Consider the following 18463-nt stretch of genomic DNA (forward strand, 5'->3'; position numbering starts at 1 on the left):
TTGAAACATATCACAGAGTGAAAATACCTCTTAACTTACTTAAGAAAAAACTAACAAAGCCATGCAAAAAAACTTCATTTTAAAAAGTTTTTCAACAGTTAAAGCACCTGGCATTCCCAGGAGGTCTCCCATCTAAGTACTAACCAGCCCAAGCGTTCTTAGCTTCCGAGATCAGACGAGACCGGGCGTTCTTGGGCTGGTATGGCCGTAAGCAATCTCTGCTTGAAAATCTTGGACTTTAAACAACCTAGGCTTGAAAACATATCATAGAGTGAAAATACCTCTTAACTTACTTTAGAAAAAAACTAACAAGGCGATGCAAAAAAACTTCATTTCAAAAAGTTTTTCAACAGTTAAAGCTTACAGCACCTGGCATTCCCAGGAGGTCTCCCATCCAAGTACTAACCAGGACCAAGCCGTCTTAGCTTCCGAGATCAGACGTTCTTGGGCTGGTATGGCCGTAAGCAACTCTCTGCTTGAAAAATTTTGGACTTTAAAACACCTAGGTTGAAAACATATCACAGAGTGAAAATACCTCTTAACTTACTTTAGAAAAAATGTAACAAAGCGATGCAAAAAAACTTCATTTTAAAAAGTTTTTTCAACAGTTAAAGCACCTGGCATTCCCAGGAGGACTCCCATCCAAGTGCTAACCAGGCCCAAGCCTTCTTAGCTTCCGAGATCAGACGACACCGGGCGTTCTTGGGCTGGTATGGCCGTAAGCAATCTCTGCTTGAAAAGTCTTGGACTTTAAACAACCTAGGCTTTGAAAACATATCACAGAGTGAAAATACCTATTAACTTACTTTAGAAAAAAACTAACAAAGCGATGCAAAAAAACTTCATTTTAAAAAGTTTTTCAACAGTTTAAGCACCTGGCATTCCCAGGAGGTCTCCCATCCAAGTACTAACCAGGTCCAAGCCTTCTTAGCTTCCGAGATCAGACGAGACCGGGCGTTCTTGGGCTGGTATGGCCATAAGCAATCTCTGCTTGAAAATCTTGGACTTTAAACAACCTAGGCTTGAAAACATATCACAGAGTGAAAATACCTCTTAACTTACTTTAGAAAAAAACTAACAAGGCGATGCAAAAAAACTTCATTTTAAAAAGTTTTTCAACAGTTAAAGCACCTGGCATTCCAGGAGGTCTCCCATCCAAGTACTAACCAGGCCCAAGCCTTCTTAGCTTCCGAGATCAGACGAGACTGGCTGTTCTTGGGCTGGTATGGCCGTAAGCAATGTCTGCTTCAAAATCTTGGACTTTAAACCACCTAGGCTTGAAAACATATCACAGAGTGAAAATACCTCTTAACTTACTTTAGAAAAAACTAACAAGGCGATGCAAAAAAACTTCATTTTAAAAAGTTTTTCAACAGTTAAAGCACCTGGCATTTCCAGGAGGTCTCCCATCCAAGTACTAACCAGGCCCAAGCCTTCTTAGCTTCCGAGATCAGACGAGACTGGGCGTTCTTGGGCTGGTATGGCCGTAAGCAATCTCTGCTTGAAAATCTTGGACTTTAAACAACCTAGGCTTGAAAACATATCACAGATTAAAAATACCTCTTAACTTACTATAGAAAAAAACTAACAAAGCGATGCAAAAAAACTTCATTTTAAAAAGTTTTTCAAAAGTTAAAGCTTACAGCACCTGGCATTCCAAGGAGGTCTCCCATCCAAGTACTAACCAGGCCCAAGCCTTCTCAGCTTCCGAGATCAGACGAGACCGGGCGTTCTTGGGCTGGTATGGCCGTAAGCAATCTCTGCTTGAAAATCTTGGACTTTAAACAACCTAGGCTTGAAAACATATCACAGAGTGAAAATACCTCTTAACTTACTTTAGAAAAAAAATAACAAAGCCATGCAAAAAAACTTCATTTTAAAAAGTTTTTCAACAGTTAAAGCACCTGGCATTCCCAGGAGGTCTCCCATCTAAGTACTAACCAGCCCAAGTGTTCTTAGCTTCCGAGATCAGACGAGACCGGGCGTTCTTGGGCTGATATGGCCGTAAGCAATCTCTGCTTGAAAATCTTGGACTTTAAACAACCTAGGCTTGAAAACATATCACAGAGTGAAAATACCTCTTAACTTACTTTAGAAAAAAACTAACAAGGCGATGCAAAAAAACTTCATTTCAAAAAGTTTTCAACAGTTAAAGCTTACAGCACCTGGCATTCCCAGGAGGTCTCCCATCCAAGTACTAACCAGGCCCAAGCTTTCTTAGCTTCCGAGATCAGACTAGACCGGGCGTTTTTGGGCTGGTATGGCCGTATGCAATCTCTGCTTGAAAATCTTGGACTTTAAACAACCTAAGCTTGAAAACATATCACAGAGTGAAAATACCTCTTAACTTACTTTAGATAAAAACTAACAAAGCGATGCAAAAAAAACTTCATTTTAAAAAGTTTTGCAACAGTTAAAGCTTACAGCACCTGGCATTCCCAGGAGGTCTCCCATCCAAGTACTAACCAGGCCCAAGCCTTCTTAGCTTCCGAGATCAGACGAGACCGGGCGTTCTTGGGCGGGTATGGCCATAAGCAATTTCTGCTTTAAAATCTTGGACTTTAAACAACCTAGGCTTGAAAACATATCACAGAGTGAAAATACCTCTTAACTTACTTTAGAAAAAACTAACAAAGCGATGCAAAAAAACTTCATTTTAAAAAGTTTTTCAACAGTTAAAGCACCTGGCATTCCCAGGAGGTCTCCCATCCAAGTACTAACCAGTCCCAAGACTTCTTAGTTCCAGGATCAGACGAGACCAGGCGTTCTTGGGCTGGTATGGCCGTAAGCAATCTCTGCTTGAAAATCTTGGACTTTAAACAACCTAGGCTTGAAAACATATCACAGAGTGAAAATACCTCTTAACTTACTTTAGAAAAAAACTAACAAAGCGATGCAAAAAAACTTCATTTTAAAAAGTTTTTCAACAGTTAAAGCTTACAGCACCTGGCATTCCAAGGAGGTCTCCCATCCAAGTACTAACCAGGCCCAAGCCTTCTCAGCTTCCGAGATCAGACGAGACGGGCGTATCTTGGGCTGGTATGGCCGTAAGCAATCTCTGCTTGAAAATCTTGGACTTTAAACAACCTAAGCTTGAAAAATATCACAGAGTGAAAATACCTCTTAACTTACTTAAAAAAAAACTAACAAAGCGATGCAAAAAACTTCATTTTAAAAGTTTTTCAACAGTTAAAGCTTACAGCACCTGGCAGTCCCAGGAGGTCTCCCATCCAAGTACTAACCAGGCCCAAGCCTTCTTAGCTTCCGAGATCAGACGAGACCGGGCGTTCTTGGGCTGGTATGGCCGTAAGCAATCTCTGTTTGAAAATCTTGGACTTTAAACAACCTAGGCTTGAAACATATCACAGAGTGGGCAGTGGTGGCCTAGCGGTTAAGGAAGCGGCCCCGTAATCAGAAGGTTGCCGGTTCGAATCCCGGTCCGCCAAGGTACCACTGAGGTGCCACTGAGCAAAGCACCGTCCCCACACACTGCTCCCCGGGCGCCGGTCATGGCTGCCCACTGCTCACTAAGGGTGATGGGTTAAATGCAGAGGACAAATTTCACTGTGTGCACTGTGTGCTGTGCTGCTGTGTATCACATGTGACAATCACTTCACTTTAAAAATACCTCTTAACTTACTTTAGAAAAAAACTAACAAAGCGATGCAAAAAAACTTCATTTTAAAAGTTTTTCAAAAGTTAAAGCTTACAGCACCTGGCATTCCAAGGAGGTCTCCCATCCAAGTACTAACCAGGCCCAAGCCTTCTCAGCTTCCGAGATCAGACGAGACCGGGCGTTCTTGGGCTGGTATGGCCGTAAGCAATCTCTGCTTGAAAATCTTGGACTTTAAACAACCTAGGCTTGAAAACATATCACAGAGTGAAAATACCTCTTAACTTACTTTAGAAAAAAAATAACAAAGCCATGCAAAAAAACTTCATTTTAAAAAGTTTTTCAACATTTTAAAGCACCTGGCATTCCCAGGAGGTCTCCCATCTAAGTACTAACCAGCCCAAGTGTTCTTAGCTTCCGAGATCAGACGAGACCGGGCGTTCTTGGGCTGATATGGCCGTAAGCAATCTCTGCTTGAAAATCTTGGACTTTAAACAACCTAGGCTTGAAAACATATCACAGAGTGAAAATACCTCTTAACTTACTTTAGAAAAAACTAACAAGGCGATGCAAAAAAACTTCATTTCAAAAAGTTTTTCAACAGTTAAAGCTTACAGCACCTGGCATTCCCAGGAGGTCTCCCATCCAAGTACTAACCAGGCCCAAGCTTTCTTAGCTTCCGAGATCAGACTAGACCGGGCGTTTTTGGGCTGGTATGGCCGTATGCAATCTCTGCTTGAAAATCTTGGACTTTAAACAACCTAAGCTTGAAAACATATCACAGAGTGAAAATACCTCTTAACTTACTTTAGATAAAAACTAACAAAGCGATGCAAAAAAACTTCATTTTAAAAAGTTTTTGAACAGTTAAAGCTTACAGCACCTGGCATTCCCAGGAGGTCTCCCATCAAAGTACTAACCAGGCCCAAGCCTTCTTTGCTTCCGAGATCAGACAAGACCGGGCGTTCTTGGGCTGGTATGGCCGTAAGCAATCTCTGCTTCAAAATCTTGGACTTTAAACCACCTAGGCTTGAAAACATATCACAGAGTGAAAATACCTCTTAACTTACTTTAGAAAAAACTAACAAGGCGATGCAAAAAAACTTCATTTTAAAAAGTTTTTCAACAGTTAAAGCACCTGGCATTTCCAGGAGGTCTCCCATCCAAGTACTAACCAGGCCCAAGCCTTCTTAGCTTCCGAGATCAGACGAGACCGGGCGTTCTTGGGCTGGTATGGCCGTAAGCAATCTCTGCTTGAAAATCTTGGACTTTAAACAACCTAGGCTTGAAAACATATCACAGATTAAAAAAACCTCTTAACTTACTTTAGAAAAAAACTAACAAAGCGATGCAAAAAAACTTCATTTTAAAAGTTTTTCAAAAGTTAAAGCTTACAGCACCTGGCATTCCAAGGAGGTCTCCCATCCAAGTACTAACCAGGCCCAAGCCTTCTCAGCTTCCGAGATCAGACGAGACCGGGCGTTCTTGGGCTGGTATGGCCGTAAGCAATCTCTGCTTGAAAATCTTGGACTTTAAACAACCTAGGCTTGAAAACATATCACAGAGTGAAAATACCTCTTAACTTACTTTAGAAAAAAAATAACAAAGCCATGCAAAAAAACTTCATTTTAAAAAGTTTTTCAACAGTTAAAGCACCTGGCATTTCCAGGAGGTCTCCCATCCAAGTACTAACCAGGCCCAAGCCTTCTTAGCTTCCGAGATCAGACGAGACCGGGCGTTCTTGGGCTGGTATGGCCGTAAGCAATCTCTGCTTGAAAATCTTGGACTTTAAACAACCTAGGCTTGAAAACATATCACAGATTAAAAAAACCTCTTAACTTACTTTAGAAAAAAACTAACAAAGCGATGCAAAAAAACTTCATTTTAAAAAGTTTTTCAAAAGTTAAAGCTTACAGCACCTGGCATTCCAAGGAGGTCTCCCATCCAAGTACTAACCAGGCCCAAGCCTTCTCAGCTTCCGAGATCAGACGAGACCGGGCGTTCTTGGGCTGGTATGGCCGTAAGCAATCTCTGCTTGAAAATCTTGGACTTTAAACAACCTAGGCTTGAAAACATATCACAGAGTGAAAATACCTCTTAACTTACTTTAGAAAAAAAATAACAAAGCCATGCAAAAAAACTTCATTTTAAAAAGTTTTTCAACAGTTAAAGCACCTGGCATTCCCAGGAGGTCTCCCATCTAAGTACTAACCAGCCCAAGCGTTCTTAGCTTCCGAGATCAGACGAGACCGGGCGTTCTTGGGCTGGTATGGCCGTAAGCAATCTCTGCTTGAAAATCTTGGACTTTAAACAACCTAGGCTTGAAAACATATCACAGAGTGAAAATACCTCTTAACTTACTTTAGAAAAAAACTAACAAGGCGATGCAAAAAAACTTCATTTCAAAAAGTTTTTCAACAGTTAAAGCTTACAGCACCTGGCATTCCCAGGAGGTCTCCCATCCAAGTACTAACCAGGACCAAGCCGTCTTAGCTTCCGAGATCAGACGTTCTTGGGCTGGTATGGCCGTAAGCAATCTCTGCTTGAAAATTTTGGACTTTAAACAACCTAAGGTTGAAAACATATCACAGAGTGAAAATACCTCTTAACTTACTTTAGAAAAAATGTAACAAAGCGATGCAAAAAAACTTCATTTTAAAAAGTTTTTCAACAGTTAAAGCACCTGGCATTCCCAGGAGGACTCCCATCCAAGTGCTAACCAGGCCCAAGCCTTCTTAGCTTCTGAGATCAGACGACACCGGGCGTTCTTGGGCTGGTATGGCCGTAAGCAATCTCTGCTTGAAAATCTTGGACTTTAAACAACCTAGGCTTGAAAACATATCACAGAGTGAAAATACCTCTTAACTTACTTTAGAAAAAAACTAACAAAGCGATGCAAAAAAACTTCATTTTAAAAAGTTTTTCAACAGTTAAAGCTTACAGCACCTGGCATTCCAAGGAGGTCTCCCATCCAAGTACTAACCAGGCCCAAGCCTTCTCAGCTTCTGAGATCAGACGAGACCAGGCGTTCTTGGGCTGGTATGGCCGTAAGCAATCTCTGCTTGAAAATCTTGGACTTTAAACAACCTAGGCTTGAAAACATATCACAGAGTGAAAATACCTCTTAACTTACTTTAGAAAAAAACTAACAAAGCGATGCAAAAAAACTTCATTTTAAAAAGTTTTGCAACAGTTAAAGCTTACAGCACCTGGCATTCCCAGGAGGTCTCCCATCCAAGTACTAACCAGGCCCAAGCCTTCTTAGCTTCCGAGATCAGACGAGACCGGGCGTTCTTGGGCGGGTATGGCCATAAGCAATCTCTGCTTGAAAATCTTGGACTTTAAACAACCTAGGCTTGAAAACATATCACAGAGTGAAAATACCTCTTAACTTACTTTAGAAAAAAACTAACAAAGCAATGCAAAGAAACTTCATTTTAAAAAGTTTTGCAACAGTTAAAGCTTACAGCACCTGGCATTCCCAGGAGGTCTCCCATCCAAGTACTAACCAGGCCCAAGCCTTCTTAGCTTCCGAGATCAGACGAGACCGGGCGTTCTTGGGCGGGTATGGCCATAAGCAATCTCTGCATAAAAATCTTGGACTTTAAACAACCTAGGCTTGAAAACATATCACAGAGTGAAAATACCTCTTAACTTACTTTAGAAAAAAACTAACAAAGCGATGCAAAAAAAACTTCATTTTAAAAAGTTTTTCAACAGTTAAAGCACCTGGCATTCCCAGGAGGTCTCCCATCCAAGTACTAACCAGTCCCAAGACTTCTTAGTTCCAGGATCAGACGAGACCAGGCGTTCTTGGGCTGGTATGGCCGTAAGCAATCTCTGCTTGAAAATCTTGGACTTTAAACAACCTAGGCTTGAAAACATATCACAGAGTGAAAATACCTCTTAACTTACTTTAGAAAAAAACTAATAAAGCCATGCAAAAAAACTTCATTTTAAAAGGTTTTTCAACAGTTAAAGCTTACAGCAGCTGGCAGTCCCAGGAGGTCTCCCATCCAAGTACTAACCAGGCCAAAGCCTTCTTAGCTTCCGAGATCAGACGAGACCGGGTTATCTTGGGCTGGTATGGCCGTAAGCAATCTCTGCTTGAAAATCTTGGACTTTAAACAACCTAGGCTTGAAAACATATCACAGAGTGAAAATACCTCTTAACTTACTTTAGATAAAAACTAACAAAGCGATGCAAAAAAACTTCATTTTAAAAAGTTTTTCAACAGTTAAAGCACCTGGCATTCCCAGGAGGTCTCCCATCCAAGTACTAACCAGTCCCAAGACTTCTTAGTTCCAGGATCAGACGAGACCAGGCGTTCTTGGGCTGGTATGGCCGTAAGCAATCTCTGCTTGAAAATCTTGGACTTTAAACAACCTAGGCTTGAAAACATATCACAGAGTGAAAATACCTCTTAACTTACTTTAGAAAAAAACTAACAAAGCGATGCAAAAAAACTTCATTTTAAAAAGTTTTTCAACAGTTAAAGCTTACAGCACCTGGCATTCCAAGGAGGTCTCCCATCCAAGTACTAACCAGGCCCAAGCCTTCTCAGCTTCCGAGATCAGACGAGACCGGGCGTATCTTGGGCTGGTATGGCCGTAAGCAATCTCTGCTTGAAAATCTTGGACTTTAAACAACCTAAGCTTGAAAAAATATCACAGAGTGAAAATACCTCTTAACTTACTTTAAAAAAAAACTAACAAAGCGATGCAAAAAAACTTCATTTTAAAAAGTTTTTCAACAGTTAAAGCTTACAGCACCTGGCAGTCCCAGGAGGTCTCCCATCCAAGTACTAACCAGGCCCAAGCCTTCTTAGCTTCCGAGATCAGACGAGACCGGGCGTTCTTGGGCTGGTATGGCCGTAAGCAATCTCTGTTTGAAAATCTTGGACTTTAAACAACCTAGGCTTGAAAACATATCACAGAGTGGGCAGTGGTGGCCTAGCGGTTAAGGAAGCGGCCCCGTAATCAGAAGGTTGCCGGTTCGAATCCCGATCCGCCAAGGTACCACTGAGGTGCCACTGAGCAAAGCACCGTCCCCACACACTGCTCCCCGGGCGCCGGTCATGGCTGCCCACTGCTCACTCAGGGTGATGGGTTAAATGCAGAGGACAAATTTCACTGTGTGCACTGTGTGCTGTGCTGCTGTGTATCACATGTGACAATCACTTCACTTTAAAAATACCTCTTAACTTACTTTAGAAAAAAACTAACAAAGCGATGCAAAAAAACTTCATTTTAAAAAGTTTTGCAACAGTTAAAGCTTACAGCACCTGGCATTCCCAGGAGGTCTCCCATCCAAGTACTAACCAGGCCCAAGCCTTCTTAGCTTCCGAGATCAGACGAGACCGGGCGTTCTTGGGCGGGTATGGCCATAAGCAATTTCTGCTTTAAAATCTTGGACTTTAAACAACCTAGGCTTGAAAACATATCACAGAGAGAAAATACCTCTTAACTTACTTTAGAAAAAAACTAACAAAGCGATGAAAAAAAAATTCATTTTAAAAAGTATTTCAACAGTTAAAGCACCTGGCATTCCCAGGAAGTCTCCCATCCAAGTACTAACCAGGCCCAAGCCTTCTTAGCTTCCAGGATCAGACGAGACCAGGCGTTCTTGGGCTGGTATGGCCGTAAGCAATCTCTGCTTGAAAATCTTGGACTTTAAAAAAACCTAGGCTTGAAAACATATCACAGAGTGAAAATACCTCTTAACTTACTTTAGAAAAAAACTAACAAAGCGATGCAAAAAAACTTCATTTTAAAAGTTTTTCAACAGTTAAAGCTTACAGCACCTGGCATTCCAAGGAGGTCTCCCATCCAAGTACTAACCAGGCCCAAGCCTTCTTAGCTTCCGAGATCAGATGAGACCGGGCGTTCTTGGGCTGGTATGGCCATAAGCAATCTCTGCTTGAAAATCTTGGACTTTAAACAACCTAGGCTTGAAAACATATCACAGAGTGAAAATACCTCTTAACTTACTTTAGAAAAAAACTAACAAAGCGATGCAAAAAAACTTCATTTTAAAAAGATTTTCAACAGTTAACGCTTACAGCACCTGGCATTCCAAGGAGGTCTCCCATCCAAGTACTAACCAGGCCCAAGCCTTCTCAGCTTCCGAGATCAGACGAGACCGGGCGTTCTTGGGCTGGTATGGCCGTAAGCAATCTCTGCTTGAAAATCTTGGACTCTAAACAACCTAGGCTTGAAAACATATCACAGAGTGAAAATACCTCTTAACTTACTTTAAAAAAAACTAACAAAGCCATGCAAAAAAACTTCATTTTAAAAAGTTTTTCAACAGTTAAAGCACCTGGCATTCCCAGGAGGTCTCCCATCCAAGTACTAACCAGCCCAAGCCTTCTTAGCTTCCGAGATCAGACGAGACCGGGCGTTCTTGGGCTGGTATGGCCGTAAGCGATCTCTGCTTGAAAATCTTGGACTTTAAACAACCTAGGCTTGAAAACATATCACAGAGTGAAAATACCTCTTAACTTACTTTAGAAAAAAACTAACAAAGCGATGCAAAAACACTTCATTTTAAAAAGTTTTTCAACAGTTAAAGCTTACAGCACCTGGCATTCCCAGGAGGTCTCCCATCCAAGTTCTAACCAGGCCCAAGCCTTCTTAGCTTCCGAGATCAGACGAGACCAGGCGTTCTTGGGCTGGTATGGCGGTAAGCAATCTCTGCTTGAAAATCTTGGACTTTAAACAACCTAGGCTTGAAAACATTTCACAGAGTGAAAATACCTCTTAACTTACTTTAGAAAAAAAACTAACAAAGCGATGCAAAAAAACTTCATTTTAAAAAGTTTTTCAACAGTTAAAGCTTACAGAACCTGGTATTCCCAGGAGGTCTCCCATCCAAGTACTAACCAGGCCCAAGCCTTCTTAGCTTCTGAGATCCAGATTATATCAGATTTGCATTTAGGCATCTAGACGTGGTGAAAACAATTTTCTGAAATCCAAACTGGTCATTAGAATTTGGGTAAAAGAATATTTAAGTTGTTTTGGACGAGACACAGTTGGAGTTTTTAGAAACTGGTGATCTACTGTCATGCACAACCATATGTAGGGTTTACCAGGTCTGAAAAAGAGAAAAGATCCGGTTAGCAACAGTTGTGTAGCCAAAAAGCCTTGTTGATGTCACAGGATAAAGGGCAGACTCAAAATGTCAGAACAACCAATGTATGTGGACAGTGTTGGGGAGTGACGGAATGCATGTACCGTTTAAATGAGTGATAATCAGAATACAGTAACTTTGCTAAAATAAATGTATACACGGCTGTCTGATCAGCACTGCCACCAGGACGACCATCTGCCCGTTCCAGAGCAAGCACAAGTGTGCGTAATAGTGCGCGTAACAGTGCCAAACGTTACCACAAAACATTCCATTTTCTCCAAGTACAGTATGAGTGCGAGGAATAATTAATTCATGCATTTTTATAATAATTTTTATAATAATTATCTCGGTATTGTTCACTGATAAGACCTGATAAGACCTCATTATTTAGTAAACTTAGTGTTTGTTTTTTTGCAAGCATTAGAAAAGCAGCACCTCATATGTTTATGCCAATTGTTAGCCAATTATTGGATTTTTTGGGGGGATTTAAGTTTTTCAACCAAACAGTTCAGCACTGACACCTTAGAGGGTTCTTGTAAATGGCCATGAAGTAATGTTGCTGGGTTGCATTAAAACATATATTGTCTTGTGTTTAAAAAGATATGTGGTGGTTGTCATATGTTGTCATTGTCACATCAAGTTTAAAATATCTGATTTGTATTGAAGGATCTTTAGTATTTTCAAGTTATTTGTGGAAGAGTAATATTGACAGAAAATAAAAAAAGTATATTTAATTTTTTTTCTATTCTACTTTATTAACTAGAAAACTGAAGACTGGAGAATTATCAAAACAATTTAACATTCTGTTAGTAGGGTCAAAATGTGGTGTAATCATTATGTAAGCATGGATGCATCCAACCCTGGATCTAGTGGTTCAGGCTGGTGTTGGTCTCTCAGGAGGGGGGGGGGGGGGGCTGTCCATGTAACTACCGATTGTAAGTCACTCTGGATAAGGCTGTCTGATAAATACCATAGATGTACACATAAATTAGTATTGCTGCTGACATCTCCATTCACTTATTACCACAGTGTACCCCCCCCCCCCCCTTTTTTTTTGATGGCTACTTAAATACAGCATAATACACCAAGTCACAAAGCTCAAACTATCTCAGACTAGTTACTTGAACATGACATTGAGTTCGTTGTACTCTACATTCACCAGGTCTCAATCCAAACAGAACACCTTCGGATATTGGCTTCGGATATCATAGACAACCAGCAGACAAATCTGCCGCAGCTACATGATGCTATCATGTCTGTATGGCTCAATATATCTGAGGAATATTTCCACACCTTTTTGAGGCTATGCCATGAAGAATAAGGTGGTTCTAAAGGCATAAGGTGGTCCACCCGAGTACTAACGAGGTCTACCTAATAATATGACCAGCGAGAATCAATCATACAGATAGAAAATCTGCGAACAATGAAGCACTTCAGCATCAGAAGGATAAAAAAATACAAATATACTGTAGAAAAAATATACAAATAAATAAACTTTAAATTCTTTGATATTATAGCCCTAAAGTTGCAAGCCCCCTCCCTAAAAATCACACCCCTTGATACGATTTCAGAAAATATGAAATTGTTAACATGAGAAATTTATTTGAAGTTACTTGATAATAATATTAAAAACCATGTCTAAAATATATATATGTCTGATGTGAACTATATTAAAAAGTGGTTAGAAAGTGTGTAGGTATATATTATCAATATTATCATTACATAATCCATAGTGGAAAAACATGATTAAAAAGAATGTTGAAAAGTTTTTTCAATGTTCATAAATATATCAGTTTGATAAACAGAAGTCTGTGTGAGGTTCATTAAATAGAAATTATAGTTTGTTAACGTTTTTGTGCGGCATATCTTCTGAAAACCAAAGATGAGACACCTTTGGAGAACGGTTTGTTCATAAAACATTGTTACGATTAGTTTTTGTGTGGCATATCATCTGAAAACCATAGATGAGACACCTTTGGAGAAAGGTTTGTTCATAAATCAGCATTATGATTAGTTTTATTTTGGCATGGAAAAGTCTGTTTGTGTGTGTGTGTGTGTGCGAACAGGTTATGTCCTGTGTCAATGGTGTGATGCTTCCTACATACCATTATGTGATGTATCTTTTGGAAAATGACTGATGGGATACCATATTCAGTAAGTATATTAACAGTGTTTGCATTGTATTAAAATTAGTATTGTGTTTAGTATGTGTTTAACACTGAAACAATAGGTTGAGTAAATCCTTGAGTGAAAAACAAGGTTTCTGTTTTAAAAGATAGTCTAAGGGTGTGTGAACTGTGGGTCTGTGTCATTGATATGAGGGGTTCGTAAACCACCAACAATGGTCATTTTTGGAAACATCAGTTTCAAGCGAGCACTAAATAGTAGTTGGTTATCTGCTGGGTGGTGAAGATCTTGTTACTGCCAATGAGGAGCGGTCACAAGCTGGGATGGTTTCAGAAGAAATTAACATTGTTAATAAATGTAGGATTTTATTTTTTCTGAAAAGAATCTTGAAAAAAATATTTCATGTTCATAAATATATCAGTTTGATAAACAAAAGTCTGTGTATGGTTCAACTAAATAAAAATGAGAGTTTATTAACGTTTTGTGTGTCAAATCATCTGAAAACCATAAATGAAATACCTCTGGCTTGTTCATAAAACAGCGTGACGATTAGTTTTATTTTAGCAAGGAAAAGAAAAAGTATGTTGTGTGGGTGTGTGTGTGTGTGTGTGTGTGTGTGTGTCAATCATACAAATAGTAAATATACGAACAGTGAAGCCCTTCAGCATAAGAAGGTTAAAAAAATACAAATATACTGTAGAAAAAAATAACTGAAACTTTAAATTCTTGATATTATAGCCCTAAAAGTCACAACCCCCCTCTCTAAAAATCACACCTCTTGATACGATTTTAGAAAATATGAAATTGTTAACATGAGAAATTTATTTGAGGTTACTTGATAATAATAATAAAAAATCATGTCTAAAATATATATATGTCTGATGTGAACTACAACAACTACAAAAAGTGGTTAGAAGTGTGTAGGTATATTTTTCAATATTAAATGTTAGGTTTATATGTCAGTCTAACATTTACTAAACAAAGAGAAGAAAGACACAAAGCATTTGAGTCCATTTTACTTGCAAGGAGAGCGAATGGAAGTCACGCCTTACAACAGGCCTCCAAAAGGTCAGGCGTCCTTCATCGCATCTCCTTCTTTTATTTGGTAGGTTCATTAGGGTTCACATAAAACCACACCATATTAGTTAATAATTGTGTATTACACGTAGTCTTATGAATTGATCTTTGGTCGAGTCATGGTGACATGGTGACATGTTCATCTTCGTCTGTAGATTCTTCAGGTGATTGGACTCTGGTTCATCATAGTCTGCTTGTTGTTGGTCCTCAGGTCGCGGTCATGCTGTCCTGCAATCTTAAAACCTTTGATCTGAGATTTGTAATGATTAAGAGTTGTCAGTAATATTCCAAGGATTAATACATATTCGTGCTTAAAGGATATGAATAAAAGTAGTAATTACATGATAACATATATACATTTTTCCAACAATTATCATTACATAATCCAAAGTGGAAAAAAAAAACATGATTAAAAAGAATTGTGGTTTTTAACGTTTTAAAGTAGGATTTGAGAGTTTTTTTTTCATGTTCATAAATATATCAGTTTGATAAACAGAAGTCTGTGTGTGGTTCAATTAAATAGAAATTATAGTTTGTTAACGTTTCTGTGAGAAAGGTTTGTTCATAAAACAGTGTTATGATTAGTTTTATTTTAGCAAGAAAAAGAAAAAGTCTGTGTGTGTGTGTGTGTGTGTGTGTGCGTGTGTGTGTGTGCGTGTCAGTGATGTGATGCCTCCTACATACCATTGTGTGATGTATCTTTTGGAAAAACGACTGAATGTGTTGTATATTTAAAATAAGTATTGTGTTTAAACTTGTTTTTCTTTAACTAGAAATCCTTTTAAACCATATATCATTAAAATATGGTTTTAAAAATAGTCTAAGTGTGTGTGTGTGTGTGTGTGTGTGTGTGTGTGTGTGTGTGTGTCAATATGAGACTCTGCAAGGTGTCGGGGAAGAATGTGAGATGAAACCGGGAAGGGAAGTGCGGTGGGGAAAGGGATGGCTTTGGGAGAAATGGGGTCATAAGCCATCAGCAATGGCCATAGTTGTAAACAAGTGATAAGACATCTGTTTTAAAAGTTAGTCTAAGTGTATATGACATCTGTAATGTGACACAAGGGAGAGAGCGATAGACTGGGGCGAGAAGGTGCTGTGATGCTTCCTACATACAAAATGGGATTCTACCATATTCAGTCAGTATATGAATAGCGTATGCGTTTGTATTTTTAAAATAAGTTTGTGTAAGTATTGTGTTTAAACGTGTTAAACACTGAAACAGTAGGTTGAGTAAAACCATACACTTAAAAATAAGGTTTCTGTTTTAAAAGTAGAGGTATACCGGTTTATGACCTCTCCCACAACAGCCATAGTTTGTAAACTAGTGATATGACATCTGTTTTTTTAAAAGCTTGTCTAAGTGATTATATGACATCTAAGATTGTGAGAGGATGCGCTGGGTGTCCAAGGGTGAGAGAGGGGAGAGGGAAGGAGGTCATAAATTACGCGCTGGGTGTCCGGTGGAGAAGGGGAGAAGGTAGAAGGGTAGGTGGTCATAAATCATGCGCTTTTTCTTTATGCTGATATGTCATCAATCATTTTTGACATAAAGTATATTTTAATCACTACTTATACAGATACATATTTATGTTATTTTTTTGTGATGCTATTACCTTCTGCTTCTGTCACTTTCTGCCGTGACAAGTGCAATTTCCCACTTGTGGGACTAATAAAGGTTTATCTTATCTTATCTTGCACTGGGACTGCTGTACAGGACCTCAATTTCGTCGTGCTGTAGTACTAAGTATGATTGTGCAATGACAATAACGTCTTTAAACTTAAATTTTCTCTGGCATTAGATTGAACAATGAAAGTCTCAGAAACGTCAATTTGCACATGTCAATAAATGTTTTTGTTCGGACTCAATCGATTAAAAGTGATTAGTCGCTAATAGAGCTTGCCATGATGCATATTTAAAACTATTTTCAATTTGTTACTTTTAAAAGCTATTTAAAATACAGAGACTTTTCCCGTCCACGTCGAATGGTGTAATATCATGCAAGTTAAAGGGAATAAATTGGATAATGAATCCAATGAGTGGATGCAAATTTTTCGACCAATGGTCTCCATGGCAACAGGTCAGTAACGGTCAGTCCGATTAATCAACGTGCTCCACTTCCACAACTCTGGTCGACCCGAAGCGGTTTACCCAGATGTTGAGGTAAAGCAGACTGTGATTTGTTCTGGAACTGTCTCTGGAACGTACTCAGCTCTTAGTGATGGCACACAGCTTCACGGTTAGAACTCTGTCAGGTTCTACAAGTGAAAGTGAACTGATTGTCATTGTGAAACACCGCAGCACAGCACACGGTGACACGGTGAAACGTGTCCTCTGTATTTAACCGTCACCCTTGGTGAGCAGTGGGCACCATGACAGGCGCCCAGGGAGCAGCTTGTGGGGACCGTGCTTTGAACCAGGGGACCTTGGTGGTTTGGCATCCACACCTGCAACCTTCCGATTACAGGGCCACACTTGGACCGTGTCGCCATATCGTAATACAGCTAAAAAACTCAATGTTGCAGGTGAGAACTTAAACAGACCAATCAGGACATGAGAAGAATCATGTCTAGCTGCCCTAAATAGATCTTTCATACAAGACACAGTTAGAAATGATGATGAGCACTTTATTACACCGCGTCATATTTACAATTATGGCATACGACTTACAACGTGCTTTCAAGTTACCATCGATTAAGAGATCAATTCCGGTTCACTAGGACCCCCAACTATGAATACAATCTTTTTATTCACTCTGTTGTAGATTCTGTACACAAGTTTGAAAAAAAAGAAAGTTACAAGTTCATCTAAATATTCTCTAAAGCAGTACTGGAGGCTCGGAGTATACGAGGTGCAGTGCGAGGTGTAATAAGGGCTGTGAGGTAGGATGGTGCTACTCCATGTTTGGCTTTGTAGGCCAGCATCAGTATTTAGAACCTGATGCGTGCAGCTACTGGGAGCCGGTGAAGGGAACGTAGCAGAGGGGCGGTGTGGAGAACTTGGGAAGGTTGAACATCAGTCGTGCTGCTTCGTCCTGTATGAGTTGTAGAGGTCGGATGGTACATAGAGGTAGATTCTTGTTTACTGTCACTTTCACTTTTTAATCATTATTATTGGTGTGTTTTACACTTGACCAACACACTCGCGTCTGAACCAGAAGAGCACCAAGTTCCAGGTTCAAACTCCACTTACTACCATCGTGTCCCTCTGTCCCCAGGGGGACTGTCCCCGTCACTACTGAATGTAAATGTGTTGTTACGGAACACGTAAAATAATATAGTTGTATATAATCCAAGTGAAATATAGTACATGGTGAACTATACAACATGGTTTTTAATGTTTGTCTTGTGTTTTGGACGTGTGAAGCTCAAGAAAGTCAAAGGAGATTTCATTCATCTTTTCTATATAAATTCTTTATTTGGCGTATTTGCATTTTGTAATAACGCTCATGTTACGCTCGCCTTTGCGATGTCCGCATAGCTGCGTCCTGTTCACCAGCCTCCCAGATCAACCTGGACAGCCTGGTTCTTGTACTGTTTTCTTTTCTCCACGTCTCCTTGTGAAGCTTCTCGAAGATGCTCCAGTGCTGCTCTCATGTACGCGGTTTGCACGAGTTGCCCACACAGTTCCTTCTCCCTTCTGAGGAGGACCTTCAGGGCTTCCTCAATCTCCTGCCTCTTGCTTGTATTGTTTAAGTCCTGGAAAAGTTTTTCCAGTTCGTTCCTGGTAGATGTTTCTTCAAGGAGCACTTTTTCAAGTTCTTCTCGTGCTCTGTGCTCATGGTCACGTTCGGCTGTCATCATCTCGAGTTCCTTTTTCATTTGCTGGAGCGTCTCCTCGTGGAGACTGTCTTTGCTCTCCAGCTGATGACGGAACTTTGTCTCTGTCTCCAGGAGAAGCCTCTCTGCCTCTTTCCTGCTTTCTCTTTTTGCTTCAAGATCTTTTTCAGCTTTCTCTCTCCTGCTCTGCTCATCTGTCATTTGACTTCTCAGCGTTTCCTGCTCCTTCTTCTCGTTCTGCAGCGTCTCTTCATAAAGAGCCTGCATGCTCCCCAGCTGCGTATGGAGCTGTGTCTCCATCTCCATCTGCTTTCCAGTTTCTCTCACGTTACAGAAACGCCTTTCTGCTTCTTCTCTGTTGTGTCTCTCCACGTTCAGCTGTGCTTCAAGCTCCTCACATTGCAGCCGTTCCAGATCTTGTTCTTCTCTCAGTCTTTCTTTTACTTCATTCTCAGCCTCCTGGATGGCAATTTGCCTCAGCTCTTCACGCCAAGCCAGGCTGTTCTGTGTCGTGTCACGAATAGCCATCTCCAGATTATTATTAGAGGCCATGAACATCTCCTCCACTTCTTTACGATAACCGGGATCCCTTTCCAGGAATGTCTCCGTCACCGCCTCGAGTGTGCCGAGCTGTTCCCCGAACACCTCAACCTGACCCATCTGAGCTGATTTCAGATCGGTCATTTTGGGCTCAACGGAAACGTCCTTCTTGAAGAAGCGACGCTTGGTCCACCTAA

At 40.2% G+C, this 18463-nt stretch overlaps 13 non-coding genes and 20 pseudogenes across 13 annotated transcripts; all 33 read right to left on the reverse strand.

Moving 5' to 3' along the window:
• Positions 1–95: 95 nt before the first annotated feature.
• On the reverse strand, positions 96–213 carry LOC114775056 (uncharacterized; annotated as a pseudogene).
• A 144-nt stretch (positions 214–357) lies between these two features.
• Positions 358–466, reverse strand: LOC114775054 (uncharacterized; annotated as a pseudogene).
• A 139-nt stretch (positions 467–605) lies between these two features.
• LOC114775059 (uncharacterized) lies at positions 606–724 on the reverse strand (annotated as a pseudogene).
• Positions 725–864: 140 nt separating this feature from the next.
• Positions 865–982, reverse strand: LOC114775043 (uncharacterized; annotated as a pseudogene).
• A 137-nt stretch (positions 983–1119) lies between these two features.
• LOC114775058 (uncharacterized) lies at positions 1120–1237 on the reverse strand (annotated as a pseudogene).
• A 136-nt stretch (positions 1238–1373) lies between these two features.
• On the reverse strand, positions 1374–1492 carry LOC114775053 (uncharacterized; annotated as a pseudogene).
• A 144-nt stretch (positions 1493–1636) lies between these two features.
• LOC114775032 (5S ribosomal RNA) lies at positions 1637–1755 on the reverse strand. Its single transcript, XR_003744975.1, has one exon. It is a non-coding gene; the product is annotated as a 5S ribosomal RNA (ribosomal RNA).
• Positions 1756–2153: 398 nt separating this feature from the next.
• Positions 2154–2272, reverse strand: LOC114775038 (uncharacterized; annotated as a pseudogene).
• Positions 2273–2417: 145 nt separating this feature from the next.
• LOC114775039 (5S ribosomal RNA) lies at positions 2418–2536 on the reverse strand. Its single transcript, XR_003744980.1, has one exon. It is a non-coding gene; the product is annotated as a 5S ribosomal RNA (ribosomal RNA).
• A 398-nt stretch (positions 2537–2934) lies between these two features.
• Positions 2935–3053, reverse strand: LOC114775047 (uncharacterized; annotated as a pseudogene).
• A 140-nt stretch (positions 3054–3193) lies between these two features.
• Positions 3194–3312, reverse strand: LOC114775029 (5S ribosomal RNA). Its single transcript, XR_003744972.1, has one exon. It is a non-coding gene; the product is annotated as a 5S ribosomal RNA (ribosomal RNA).
• A 391-nt stretch (positions 3313–3703) lies between these two features.
• On the reverse strand, positions 3704–3822 carry LOC114775033 (5S ribosomal RNA). Its single transcript, XR_003744976.1, has one exon. It is a non-coding gene; the product is annotated as a 5S ribosomal RNA (ribosomal RNA).
• A 138-nt stretch (positions 3823–3960) lies between these two features.
• On the reverse strand, positions 3961–4078 carry LOC114775060 (uncharacterized; annotated as a pseudogene).
• Positions 4079–4221: 143 nt separating this feature from the next.
• Positions 4222–4340, reverse strand: LOC114775040 (uncharacterized; annotated as a pseudogene).
• A 144-nt stretch (positions 4341–4484) lies between these two features.
• Positions 4485–4603, reverse strand: LOC114775031 (5S ribosomal RNA). The gene has a single exon (XR_003744974.1). It is a non-coding gene; the product is annotated as a 5S ribosomal RNA (ribosomal RNA).
• A 136-nt stretch (positions 4604–4739) lies between these two features.
• Positions 4740–4858, reverse strand: LOC114775044 (uncharacterized; annotated as a pseudogene).
• Positions 4859–5001: 143 nt separating this feature from the next.
• LOC114775034 (5S ribosomal RNA) lies at positions 5002–5120 on the reverse strand. Its single transcript, XR_003744977.1, has one exon. It is a non-coding gene; the product is annotated as a 5S ribosomal RNA (ribosomal RNA).
• Positions 5121–5257: 137 nt separating this feature from the next.
• On the reverse strand, positions 5258–5376 carry LOC114775045 (uncharacterized; annotated as a pseudogene).
• Positions 5377–5520: 144 nt separating this feature from the next.
• Positions 5521–5639, reverse strand: LOC114775035 (5S ribosomal RNA). Its single transcript, XR_003744978.1, has one exon. It is a non-coding gene; the product is annotated as a 5S ribosomal RNA (ribosomal RNA).
• Positions 5640–5776: 137 nt separating this feature from the next.
• LOC114775057 (uncharacterized) lies at positions 5777–5894 on the reverse strand (annotated as a pseudogene).
• Positions 5895–6038: 144 nt separating this feature from the next.
• On the reverse strand, positions 6039–6147 carry LOC114775055 (uncharacterized; annotated as a pseudogene).
• Positions 6148–6547: 400 nt separating this feature from the next.
• Positions 6548–6666, reverse strand: LOC114775036 (5S ribosomal RNA). Its single transcript, XR_003744979.1, has one exon. It is a non-coding gene; the product is annotated as a 5S ribosomal RNA (ribosomal RNA).
• Positions 6667–6810: 144 nt separating this feature from the next.
• On the reverse strand, positions 6811–6929 carry LOC114775051 (5S ribosomal RNA). The gene has a single exon (XR_003744981.1). It is a non-coding gene; the product is annotated as a 5S ribosomal RNA (ribosomal RNA).
• A 144-nt stretch (positions 6930–7073) lies between these two features.
• On the reverse strand, positions 7074–7192 carry LOC114775061 (5S ribosomal RNA). Its single transcript, XR_003744982.1, has one exon. It is a non-coding gene; the product is annotated as a 5S ribosomal RNA (ribosomal RNA).
• A 400-nt stretch (positions 7193–7592) lies between these two features.
• Positions 7593–7711, reverse strand: LOC114775050 (uncharacterized; annotated as a pseudogene).
• A 399-nt stretch (positions 7712–8110) lies between these two features.
• On the reverse strand, positions 8111–8230 carry LOC114775041 (uncharacterized; annotated as a pseudogene).
• A 144-nt stretch (positions 8231–8374) lies between these two features.
• Positions 8375–8493, reverse strand: LOC114775030 (5S ribosomal RNA). Its single transcript, XR_003744973.1, has one exon. It is a non-coding gene; the product is annotated as a 5S ribosomal RNA (ribosomal RNA).
• A 393-nt stretch (positions 8494–8886) lies between these two features.
• LOC114775062 (5S ribosomal RNA) lies at positions 8887–9005 on the reverse strand. The gene has a single exon (XR_003744983.1). It is a non-coding gene; the product is annotated as a 5S ribosomal RNA (ribosomal RNA).
• A 137-nt stretch (positions 9006–9142) lies between these two features.
• LOC114775048 (uncharacterized) lies at positions 9143–9261 on the reverse strand (annotated as a pseudogene).
• A 144-nt stretch (positions 9262–9405) lies between these two features.
• LOC114775028 (5S ribosomal RNA) lies at positions 9406–9524 on the reverse strand. The gene has a single exon (XR_003744971.1). It is a non-coding gene; the product is annotated as a 5S ribosomal RNA (ribosomal RNA).
• Positions 9525–9668: 144 nt separating this feature from the next.
• On the reverse strand, positions 9669–9787 carry LOC114775037 (uncharacterized; annotated as a pseudogene).
• Positions 9788–9923: 136 nt separating this feature from the next.
• Positions 9924–10041, reverse strand: LOC114775049 (uncharacterized; annotated as a pseudogene).
• A 144-nt stretch (positions 10042–10185) lies between these two features.
• Positions 10186–10304, reverse strand: LOC114775042 (uncharacterized; annotated as a pseudogene).
• Between the last annotated feature and the right edge of the window lie 8159 nt (positions 10305–18463).

Source organism: Denticeps clupeoides, unplaced genomic scaffold (genome assembly GCF_900700375.1).
Source record: "Denticeps clupeoides unplaced genomic scaffold, fDenClu1.1, whole genome shotgun sequence".
Taxonomy (NCBI): domain Eukaryota; kingdom Metazoa; phylum Chordata; class Actinopteri; order Clupeiformes; family Denticipitidae; genus Denticeps; species Denticeps clupeoides.